This window comes from Dermacentor andersoni, chromosome 7 (genome assembly GCF_023375885.2).
Source record: "Dermacentor andersoni chromosome 7, qqDerAnde1_hic_scaffold, whole genome shotgun sequence".
In the NCBI taxonomy this organism is placed as follows: domain Eukaryota; kingdom Metazoa; phylum Arthropoda; class Arachnida; order Ixodida; family Ixodidae; genus Dermacentor; species Dermacentor andersoni.
The window spans coordinates 124033290-124045732 of NC_092820.1; the positions used below are offsets into that span (position 1 = coordinate 124033290).

The window sequence follows — 12443 nt, forward strand, 5'->3', positions numbered from 1 at the left end:
TTTAATTTTATTTTTGCCCCTGATCATATGAAAGTTGTCACTAATTTTATCTAGATCGCTTGAGCCGCAAATACTTAGCCAGGAAGAAGGCGACGTATGATGTTTGCCGAAGGAATTGTGTTGATTAGAGGTGTTCGCGCAGCTTGATCGCACGCGCCACAGTGCACAGCCATGATGGTGGATTGGCCAAGAATGGCCGCATATAAACAGTGGCACATACCCAGTTGCGCATGCGCTGTGCCCAAGTTGCCTGTTCGCATGCACACCCATTGGTCCGTACACGTTGTCTACTCTAACCAGACAGCTGCCAGCAGCAAGTTCTCTTTTCGGGGGCACAGCCAGAGGTCCATGTGTTTGCTCGATCGAAAGAAAGACTTGAAAAGCCAATAGATCCCTTAGAAGTCTTGGGGTATCACGAGGATATTGACTCCCAAGCCTGTCAGGGTAACTGCGCGCTTTAGTATTGCACAGAGTGAAGTTTGGCTCTTCCACGAACAGCCGCGTTTTCTGGCATAGCAATTTCTTTTCATTTCTTCTTTCTTATGTATTATTTTTAGCGGACACACACACTAACACACACACGCGCTGATCGAAAATGTGTCCGACGTCAACATCAGTTTTCCTCTCGCTCACAGTAGTGATCGAAGACGTTAATTTCGCTTAATTCGTGTTCGCTGCTTCGCGCCACTACTATGTGTGGAAGCAATGAAAGAGTGGCTTGTCATGGCACTTGATAGATCGGTGTGCGGCGAGCCTTGCTTGAAGAAAATATAAGCAGAAAATTTAATGTGATCTTCCAAGCACACGGGTTCTTACATGATGTTTAGGACGAACGTAACTGGGGTTTTCTTTTTCTCTCTAATCGTTGTTTTGATTGTTTTCGTCGTTTTGAGCACAGCTATCATGACAGAGAACAGGAGTAGCCAGCGCCAACTACGCACAAGCATCTTCTAAATCACGTCCGGTAATAATTAAAAAAGACGAGCGTAGCAGTCTCACGTGATAGATGGCTACAGGAGCACGCGTGCGGACAATATTTCTTTTCCAAAGAATAACGGAAGCGGATAAACAAACAACGCGTTGAATGAATAATGAATTTGCAACTCTTGATGGAAGAGACACAGCGGAGGCACAAACGAAGACGTTGGAATTACGGTAAGTACACTGTGCCGGGGAAACACGAGAAGTCCAGCGGCGCATGCAGAATCTGCACATATACTTCGGGTCCCCAATTCCGTGCAGCGGAGCGAAGGCTAGAGTTCGCGTCAGTCAATCAATAACGAGAGTCGGTTGAGTGTTTCAGAGACGGTAGACGGACGGTTCGCCCATAGTGATCTGCTGATCCTTCCGTGAAGCTTCCTTCTATTCTGCGTCACGCGAAGGGTGATCGGCGGCTGCCGATGAAGGAGCCCTTCTTCTGGATCTTCCTTCAGGTTGGCTGACGCCATTCGTAGCTTTCGCTGTGCTGTACAGAATTGGGGAGACTGTGCATAGGTTCCAGATCGTGTGCTATATGTAAAACACACAGAAAAGCACACACGCCATAGAAATTCCAGGAAGACACGTAGAATGTGTGGTTCAATACACCGTAATGATGAAAAAACGCAAACGTCGTTGCAACGGACCCAAAAACAAACGTCTGCAAAAGACCATCTAATAAAGGAAAACTGGAGCTGACAAGATGATAGAATGACAGGGAGAAGACCTAGCTGGCTAAGATAAGAACATATACCGAAAGCCTGGCATGCTTATTGCTTGGAAGCCTGACCTGACCGGGTCTAATGATGCCAGCCGGACGGCGAAGTAAACAGTCGCACGCGTCACCAACTTCTGTTGCCGACGCAGGCACCGGAAGGATGTTTCGGTGAAAGTCGAGGGAAAAGGAACTGAACACGCACATTAGGCAAGTACCGCACATTTGCGTGCTTTAGCAGCCTGTGTTTGGGGACGTACTCCCCAACGCTGACGTTGAAAAGAAGTGGTCGTCTAGGTGAAGCTGAGTGAAAGTTGTGTCAATGATAGGTAGCGGAGAGAAAAACAACGTAAACAAAAGTTTTTTTTTTTTTTGTACGAACATTTGAGCAAATTAGGTGGTACGTTCGAGATTCAAAATGTTGGTGAAAAAGTTCTGGCATAGCTTCGCCTGTATCCCCAGGCAATGGCCGCAATGCACTGATGGAGGTAAAGGAACAAGACATTGTTGTTGTCAAATGCCCAGGGGAAAATATCTGACACTGGCGTTCGCCTTACAAGCTGATTCAGCTTCTGCGGTATTGAAGCGAAGTTTCAATTTCTAAATCGTAACTCTTTCGCCTTTGTATAGCAACTACGATTAACGACTATCCACCACCGACCACTACCGCAACCCGCCTAACGGCGTCAACCTCGAAGACGAGCGAAAGACACAAGGAAGAAAGTTATCCGCTTTGACAAGAGCCCACCGGGTGGCAACCTAAGTAATGATCCCGGCATCCGCTACGAGACCCGTCAAACGCAGAACGACGAGCAGCGAGGGCTGTACGAGCTGTACGAGGGCTCCCGGCAAGGTTCCGGGGGCAAAGGAAGCAGGTCGAGGCCGATCCTTGACCTCATGAGGAGGATGATCATGATGCTGATTTGTTGGTATCTCCTTTGCAACGGGGCGGTGGCAAATTGTCACCTGGCCTACTTGAGTTACTGAGGTATGCTATACGTGCCTTCTTATTCTAGCATTTTTGTGCACATCGCTTTAAGATTTTGTCTCTTCTTCAAAATTTCTCTACCTTGTGGCGCTACCTATACCTGTAACGCATCCGGTCGCATCAATTTCCTCCCAGCTTTTTTCCCCCCCAATACGCTAAACCTCTTTTGCTTATCTCGACTGCTGACCGGTTTAAGCTTCCGTCCACTTTAAATAGAAGCGCTTCTGGAAAGGGCACGTTGCCTACGGTTCTCACAGGGTGAATCCCTTCTCATTCCTTTAGGATGAGCTGACAGCTCTCCGGAGTTTCGCTGTAGCTTGCACGTGCCTCATCTCCTTACCAGTATTTGCTCCGGTATGTTTTTGCCCTTAGGCAACCAGCTGGCGCCCTCGTCCCATTCTTTATGCACGTCGCATGCCACATCACGTGGCTTTTATTGGGTTAGCACTTATATGGACACTCCAGGCCCATTTCAATCGCCACCGTCGGCGTCGCCGTCGCCATGATGTTCCGTATAAAGTCCAAGTGTGACTACATTCGGGATCAGCCCACGTATGGGGAGTGCTTAACGCCTGCTTCACCTCCGCTGCGGGTCTGGCCGGCATCGCACTATCTTCGGGATCAGCCCACGTACGGCGAGTTTTTTTTTTTTTTGCTTACGACGCCAACGACAAGAAAATTTTCTTGGACGGTAGCTCACCAGCAGTGAGCTCGCAGCCCAACGGGCAATTGTGCAGCAGGCCTGCGAGGCCGCAAGACTCAGCGGTGTCCTGGAATAGGGGCGCCGACCTTGTGAAGCAGCCAGGACTCAAGACATGAAGACACCGGCCCACCGCCAATCTCTCTGAGATATAGAGAAATAAAGTTTTTCCATTCCATTGGACGGTAGAGGTATGCAGCTTCACTGCAAAAACGAACGAGTAGACGCACGGTCGCGATTGGACACCCGACGTTGGAGCTTGCTGTTTCTGCCACCGCCGAGTTCTTTTTTCGCTCTCTTTGCGGGCACAAGTTCTCCCATTGAACTGCATCAGTTTCTTGCTCTGCGACTCGTCACTTTTGCTTTCCCTCGCACCGCCACTACTACGTGACAAAAGCAATGTGGAGCTTGGCTGAGCTATCACGAGAATTTCTTGCTCGGAATTTTAGCGCTGATTTGTTTTGTTCGCTACGCTTTCCATGCAAGTATGTCGGATGCCACATGAGACACTCGAGGATGAGGACGAGGTCGTTCATATGCAAAAAAAACAGCATCTTTTTGAGTCACTTCCACAGGGATGTTTGAATCCCCATATGGAAATTCCTTTGTGAATCTCGCCGATGTCATTGTTGATATAATTGCTGTTGTTAATTTGTTGTCATTGTTAATTGTTGCTGTTGATATAACTACTGTTCTGGCTTTTAATGATTGATTAATATTAATGTTACCTTCGGATTAATGTCTTCCATATTTATCAAAGCTGTCTGACTGCTGGATCTCCCTGATGTCGTAGATGCCACGACCTTTAGGGTTGTCGTTGTCGTTCTCGTCATCATCACCTCCACCATGAGCAGCAGCAGCATCTTCATCATCATAAAGTCTTAAAGCAAAAGACAGTGTCCACTGTCAGGGCTCGCTGCTGTCTTGGTATAATGAGGTCAGAGCCGGAGCAAACGATGAAACGGGCAAATTTCTTAAAACCTTTATTTGCCGAGAATTACAGTTCGAGTTGCGGAGTGGGATGCATAGGCATGTGATACGCGGGAAAATACAGAATATATGAAGTACGAAAGATTTCGCAGGGAAACTTTCAGATATTGTGGAAACAAGGGCCAGAACACGATGGGCGGTATGAATAGGCTAACATATTTTCTACAGGAGGATCCCCGAGACATTACCTATATACGGAAAATCAGGGCCCTAATTATTGCCGCTGCTATGGCACGTTTTTGTTCGCCTTCTGCCTTTGTTACCCTCCGCGGTTCTATTACGGGCACACCACGAAAAAGCTACAGTTCGCGTGCTTTGACTTCCTCTAGAGTGATGGAGGACAATCACAGAGAGGCAGATAAGCCACAAGGGAAAGGTAGGGAGGTAAACCAGGCTGAGTCCGATAGGCGACCCTACACTGGGGAAACGGGAAAGGGGATCCATAGAGAAAGAAAACAGGACCATCAGAAAACTAGCCACCGTCTACGACTTATTTGTGTAGACTCATCAAGGACGTAAGAGACTTTACCAGAAGCCAGCTGGCTAAATGTAAAGAACGCACTTTACATTCTTATTAACACTGTGGGGTCCAGCGATTCATAATTCTTTACGGTAAATATCTAATATAGACAAGGAGAAACACAAAAAAACTAATGTAAAAAATCGGAGTGTCAGCATCTTGTATAACGTGATGCATGGAATAGACGCCGCAGATAAACATGGTTCCCCTTATCTTACACAAATGCCGGTCAAGTTCAGGTTATGCCTCTGTGCAGTAGCTTTGGAGTCTGCTTTCCGAAGGCATTTCACTTGGCTTGTATGAGTCAAACATTGTCGCCAATTAATTTGTGGCCATACCCCACAGCGTCTATCCCGACACGTACACTAGCAATACCTGCCCTCAGTACGGCGATTCAACTAACTTAGCACACATGCTCTGGCGATGCCGCTTGTTACGAGGCACAGATCAAGCAGACCAGTCAAGATGGAATACCTCACTGCGAAGCCCCGAATACGGGGACCAAATTTGGGCCGTCCAGAGAGTCCACGATGCGGCGGCCAGGCTCGGCCTGCCCGTGCCAACGTGGGAGCGGCCCGCTGCGCGATAATGACGCATCTCAGGACTTTCAATTAAGTTTTCCCATCCATCCATTCACACCTCAGACCGTTATGATTGTGGGTTAGGAAGTCTGAAGAACACGGTGCCTTCAACGCCGTGAGTTGTTGGCAATTCATGAGAAAATCCAATTAATAAGTTTGAAAAACAAACAAACAAGCAAATAAACAAATAAAACAGTTCATTTCTTTCTTACTTTCAGTTTGTAGTCATTCAGATGCACGAAATAATAAGTTTTCACTTCATAATCAAATTCAGACTATAAAGGGTCAACCACTCGACACTTGGTGTTACGCTAAAATCTTTTCTCACCGAAGTGTTATGAACGTGTTTATTTATATTTATAGAATATGTGCGTGATTGGACTTTAGTCTTAGTGTTGCACCCGCAGTCTGTACGTGGCGAGAAGCTTTTATTCAGCTTGCGTCAAGAAAGCGTGCTTGTGTTTCGTAAAACTAGCGCTTAAATCCGGTACGCACCCTCCTTGCCATCACGCATGCATACATCCGAGTGGCTGCGCCGATCAAAAGAGCGGTCTTCAGGGCCACACCTGTGCAACCGCGTTTATCACTTAGCTTTGCTTTTGAGCACGTTCTTTTCTTTTAAATTTTTTTATGATGAGTTACGTAGAGGGCGCTTGTTTCATGTTCCTGGCGGGAAAAAAAAAGCTTGTCGGGTTCACTTACTGCGACAGTTCTTCAGACTCAGAGACCAAAAGGCCGGCAGCGATGCCGTTTTTTTTTCTTCGTTTTCCTTATGCCTGAAACTTGTGCTGAATCTCAAGGAGCGTTGTCGTGCTCGTATTTGCAATCCAGCCTCTGTGGCCACTGCAACAGCCATGTGTGCTTGTGTGCCTGCACAAAGTTTTGGGGTTGTCTGGAAGCGCGGGCGGGACACCATCGGTGCTCATGGAAGCGACTCGTTTTGTGAACGGCCTGTCTTCTACGCGGACACCCGCTTGATCTGGGTGGACGCGCGGAATATTCTGGTGAGTGAGTGCGTACTTGTTTATTGCGTAGTGCTCCTATACGTGCTTATGTTTCTTAATCATGAGTTCTTCTTTTAATACGCGATATTCAGGAGATAAGGTAATACCCCAGTGCAAGCGATCAAGGGTAACAAGTAAGGCTCCACATGCGGGGCAATATTTTGCCGATCTAAGTTAGATATAACTCTTTATTATCAACTTAACCGGTCATGCAGTATCAAGGCTCTGATGAGAAAAACAAACCGTTACCGTTTGACTTCATCTTGTAGCCTCCGATCCTCAGAGACACGGCGTTAAGGTCCAGTTTCGAAACAGTTTTATTGAAGCAATTTCCGGAGTCGTAAAGGCACTCCACAAGCACATGAGGCAATCACTGAGCGAGAACGGCGAAGCTTGCGGTGCCGGGGCTACCTTTATTACGAGGTCCTCCAGTTCCTGACACATGTGACACTTATAAAAGCGAAAAAATAGATTGAGGGCTTTTTCTTTTTTTTTTTTTTATAAAAACGATAACTCGCCACTGCCGGATGCATTAAAAAAACACGCGATTCCACGCCGCGCTTCCTGATGCAAAACGAATTTCATTTCACTTTGCGAAGAGTTATTACCGAGAGAAGGCGTGAATAATAACAGCCCTCTACATAAAGATGACACTGGAGAAAAGGGCGTGTCGTAAACAAAGGCTTTCGACGAAGATTGGCATGGCGTCGAAACCACGCGGAATGAATTCTCAAGCGAAGCTAGCGCATTTTTGTGACAACCCAAGCTGTACTTTCGTTTTTAGAGGAACTTTTGACACACGCCGATTGTTCGACTTTTTACTAAATTGCGTTATATTTCCGAGGCAGCAAAAGCAGTTACTGTTCGTTCATGTGTGTTTGTTTTCTGTACCCTTTCATTTGTGCATAGAAATAGGCGTAGCACACACGCAAAAAGATCCGCCCCCCAAAGAAAGCAAAAAGCAAGAAAACAAGGGAAGTAAAATAGAAACATGAGAATAGTTGCGAGCTTGTTCCTAGGGATTATGCAATTATCAATTAAATTGCTAGACGGTTTTACTCGCGACCAATCAATTAATCAATCAAATGTGTAATTAACTGTAGACTTATAATCTGCAGTGTCTTTTGGAGCTTAAGCAGATTCGTTGGAGCAAAAAAGTGGTACAATGTTTGTGTCGCAGTACCGCTAGCATTGTCTCTCACTAACGGGGTCAATAAAACTGATGTGGCCTGTAGTACGCACGAGTTATCATTCCTACACTCACGCGCTACTTTCCTTCTGTATTATTTTCTGTATTTATGCGAACGCATCAAATGATCCATTGAGCGAAAAAACGCAGGCGGCGTCTGTGGCAGACCTAAATTCCCATTGGCTGCGACGCCACGTTACCGGCACGCCTCGACGGAGCAGATACGGTGACGCGACGCCGCGGGGCGAGCCGGGTTGACGTCGGCGAGTCAGTCACGTGACTCGCTCTCGAAAGCCGGCACGCGGTCTGTTTCTCTTTCTCGCCGCCCCGCTGGGCTTCGTTGCTGCGCCCGCCTGCCATCCTTTTTGGCCGCTGCTGTTTCCTCTGTCTCACGTCGTGCCGGACGTCGTTGGCATGCGGCGTCCTTGATTTCGCAGCAATATCGTTTAAAGGATTCCGATCTACAGTCAGCATGCTAATGTACAAACCTACAAAAAAATTAAGTTACCCACACCGATTTTATCGTAAATCCCGATAACATACCCCGCAGTAAATCTAGAAAAGATTACCCGCAGAGCAAAACTCCAAGGACCGCTCAACGGCGTTCAATTGGACGTTAATGCTTTCGCATTCACAATTCATGAGAAGTGCTTAGGTGTCCTCGGGCTTTTTTTATCTGTTTTCTTTTAATGGATTGCTTTATTGCCGCTTGAATGCACCAGTCACTTAACAGCAACAGCTATATCGTACCCGAGATAAACTAGGCTGCCTTATCGCTATTATACTCTTACACGTTGGGTCACGATGTTCTTTTTGTGTTGTTGTCTTTCTATTTTCTGCGAAACCGAAATACAAGTATAGAGCTGATGTCGTAACGCTGAAGGAAAATGAAGCTGCCACACCAGTTCGTTTATCGCCGCATTCGAAAATAGCAAATGTAAAACCTTCTGAACTATCGGTATCGCTTGCTCTTCGATACATGCCGAACATTTATGCGCTCTACCAATCGCAAAAAAAGAAAGGAAAGAGAAAACAAACAAAAATGACTCAGTTATAATTTATAGGGAAGTGCGTAGTAGATATTAATAAATAGATTGTCCCGTTGTAGTGAAGGTTAAAAATAGAACTCCCAGAAGCGTAAGTTAAGAAAGAAAAAGATGAAGCAGATTCAACGAGTTGTAATTTATGTACTGCGAAGGTTCGTGCGAGTCCATGAAGAGTCGAAACACGAGTTTGTGTTTATTGAATGCACGCATAAAGTGGCACGGAAGGCTTTCTTCGGGCATTCTAGAGAGAGACCAATGCAATGCCGTCTCCGCGGATGGATGGATGTTATAAGCATCTCCGTTGGAACGGAGCGGTGGGTTGCGCCACCAAGCTCTTGCTATCATACTGCCTAATGTCCAACCTATGTTAAAAGAGACAGAAAGAAAGAAAAAGAAAACAATATCAACTCCCACAACGAAATTTTTTGACTACCTAATGCGAACTTTGCTTTTGTACGTCTCCATTTTCTGTCGTTTCCCTACTTCCATCAATCTTCCAATCGCCTCTTACTAATCTCTATTGCGGACATATTTACTTTCCCCCTGCTGTCACTGAAACTAAGGGCTTCAATGAGGCCAGTGGTGCCTAAATCGACCGCTGGGCAGATGTATTCACGTTCTAATAAAACATGCTCCATCGTTTCCCTAGCTTTACCGCAGCAAGCACACGCTTATTCTTCCTTCGTATATTGTAACGTAAATTGAAGACGGAGTCTTACAAAATAGACGCTTCTGTTTAATGGCGGGCCAGAAGAACGTGCAGCTCACGCGCTTCATCGTCTTTCATGGTTCACGGTTCTCAAACCATCACCGCGCATAGTCCTCGAGGGAAAGTAGGCGTTGCGTAGCTTGCGCTCTGGAGTCCAGCCGTTGAATTCTGCGACACGGTCAATGTGATCGAGCCAGTCCTCAAGATCTTCGAAGATGTCCCCATGGAAGGATGTGGGGATTCGCGGCTGGTTAAGGACGACCTTGGTCGGTCCGGTTGAGGAAGAAGACGGAACTGAGGTACTCATCCTTACGACTCGATTGGGTAGAGGCTCGTGCTCAGGTGGCAGTCCTTGAAGACGACGGCTTGGCCGTACGTGAACTGGAGTCAGCTCGACCGGACTTCGTACTGGGCTTGTAGGCGGTGTTCGATTTGGGAGTGGTAGCATGTACCCAGCACCTCCACCAGAAAAATATCTCGCTTTATAGGTGCGTGTTCTAAGGCATCCTGATCTCGCTTCGAAAAGTAATGAGCTTCCCTTTGAGTTATCATAAATTGTTTCTTTCCTGATTTCGTTTTTTCCTCTTAGGTAGTTACTCATGGCCGGTTTCTTTTTCCATTGCCGCCACACATGAGATTATTTCAGCCTCTCTGACTTTCCGCTTGACTTTCTTTGTTGCTGTGTTGCCCACCCTACAGGCCGCATATTTGCTGGTAAGCTTCCTAGTTCTTTTCCTCCCCTGCGAATAAATGTTTTTCCTGTACACATACTTCAACACTCCCATCCAAGCCCATTTACTTTCTTCCATATTCCTCAGTCATTGTTCATAAACAATTTTACTGTGAACTTCCCTCACTTCAAAACTAGTCCAGCCCATATCACCCTGCACAGCTTCATATGTAGTCTCCCCGTGAGCGCCCAATGCCAGGTGCCCCACTGACCTTTGGTTGTCATCGAGTCCTGATTGTACCCATGATTTCAAGCAAACAACCGCATTTCCAAAGTAACTCCTGGAACCATTACACATTTCCACATACCCCGGAGCACCTCGTACCTATTGTATCTTCATAGCGCTCTGTGCTTCATTATGGCTGCATTTCTCTTCCCCTTCACTGTTATTGTTTTCCCTGTGTTGCGTTCCTGTATTTCCTGTCTTCATATATTGTCTTCGTTTATCCCTATACCAAGATATTTATATTATTCTCTTACCCGAGGTATTTCCTGGCCTTGTATTGCCACTGTCTGTTCACGGTTTTCATTGAATACCATAACACCTGACTTTCTAATGCTAAATTTCAAACCTAAATTCTGGCGTTCCTGTCCACAGATATTAGCCAGACGTTTCAAATCACTTTGCTGGTTAGCTAGCAACGCAATGTTGTACGCATAGAAGAAAACTGAAAGCTGCTGCTCTACTGCTCTACCCGCCTGTTTGCATGAGAGATTAAAGCCCATATTACTTCCTACTAGCGCCCTCTCCATCTTCACCATGTACATCATGAACAGCTGTGAGGATAAAGGGCACTCCTGCCTCAGTCCCTTGATATCAACTTTCTCCTCTCTCCTCATCCTTGCCCATTCAACGCCAACGGTATTTTCTAGATAAATCTCTCTCAAAAGCTGTAGACAATCTTCACCTAAGCCTTTCCATTCTAGAATATCCAACAAAATGCTGCGGTCTACGTTACGGATGCACGAAGGCGAGTGCCATCCGGGGGCCTCGCCGCAGCGCCCACGGTTGTGAAACCCGGCAAGGTTCGAAAAGTTTCGCGTTTAAAAAATTAGGCCCCTTTATTTGTTTGAACATGTGCTCACCGAAGCAAGGAACACTCTGGGCGCAACAATGGAGGCGAGCGCAGTGATGAGCCGTCGAAATCCAAGCCACCGGCCAAGTAGATAGACGATTTACCAAGGCACATTCTAGAATAGTTGGACGAGCTCAAATACATTCGAGAATGTAGAACACCATTAGCCTTACGTGCGCAATCTGATTAGACAAGAGTGTTCCAGCTGCGGAACTTGTGATAACATTCACAAACATTTTAATGCGGTATCTGTGCCTATAGCGGCGCCGAGCGATGAATCGATCAGTGATAAGCCATTGAATAACGTCACCGTCAGAAAGTCGAACAATGCGCGCGTGATACTACTTAATTGAAATGTAAAAATTATAATTTAAAGGGAGATGAAAATGGACGAAAACAAGAACAAAAGAAAATTGCCGCTCGTGGGAGCCGAACCCACGTCTCTGCATGTGGCTTGTAAACACACTCCTGTCGGATTAAATGCGTGTTTCAGTACGTACACTTCTTACGATTTATAGTCGTGTATATATATATATATATATATATATATATATGTATATATATATATATATGTCCACAGATGAATTTATTACCCCGAATAAGTCTTTTGTTACCTGGTTTGCAAGTCTTTTGTGATGCTACGTGCACCCTGTATTGGTGCTTTTGTGGATGAAATCAGACCATGTGCATTCTTGTCGAAATTTCAGTTTATACATTTTCTCTGTAAGGATTAATCATATTGAAAAGCATATTAAAAGTAATGTATGGCCTCATGAATACCAAGCGATTACATGCACTCAAGGAAAAAAAAGTAAATACATATAGGTAGCCTTTGAATGCAAACACGCGTACATTCAATAGCGTCCAGAAGGGAGGATGTGAGGAATATAAGATAGAAAGACGCTTCCAGTGGAATCCAAGGAAGAGGGGTCACATGTTGGGACAGAACATGCGAGGGTTTTCAGCTGCCAGAAGAGTTTCTTTTGTTCTCTGTTTGAGGTTACTGCAACATCTTAATTAAATGTTTGCCTGTGCCTGTTTACGTGTACGTGCGCCTGCACTTTCAATGTATTAAACACCGGATTCGAAGAACCACTTCCTTCGCACACTATATATATATATATAGGAATCTTCAAGTGACCCTAACATCCTACCACATCGCTGTGTGCCTGCAGTCTTACGGTGCAACAACAGGCATCCAGGGGTAATTCATCAGG

At 45.8% G+C, this 12443-nt stretch overlaps 1 long non-coding RNA gene across 1 annotated transcript in view; it reads left to right on the plus strand.

Annotated features, from left to right (window-relative positions):
• The first annotated feature begins 6219 nt into the window (after positions 1 to 6219).
• Positions 6220 to 12443, plus strand: part of LOC129385629 (uncharacterized) — a 130318-nt gene continuing 124094 nt past the window's right edge. The window contains exon 1 of the long non-coding RNA XR_008613097.1: positions 6220 to 6476. This is a non-coding gene — a long non-coding RNA (uncharacterized lncRNA). The remainder of the gene's footprint in view (positions 6477 to 12443) is intronic.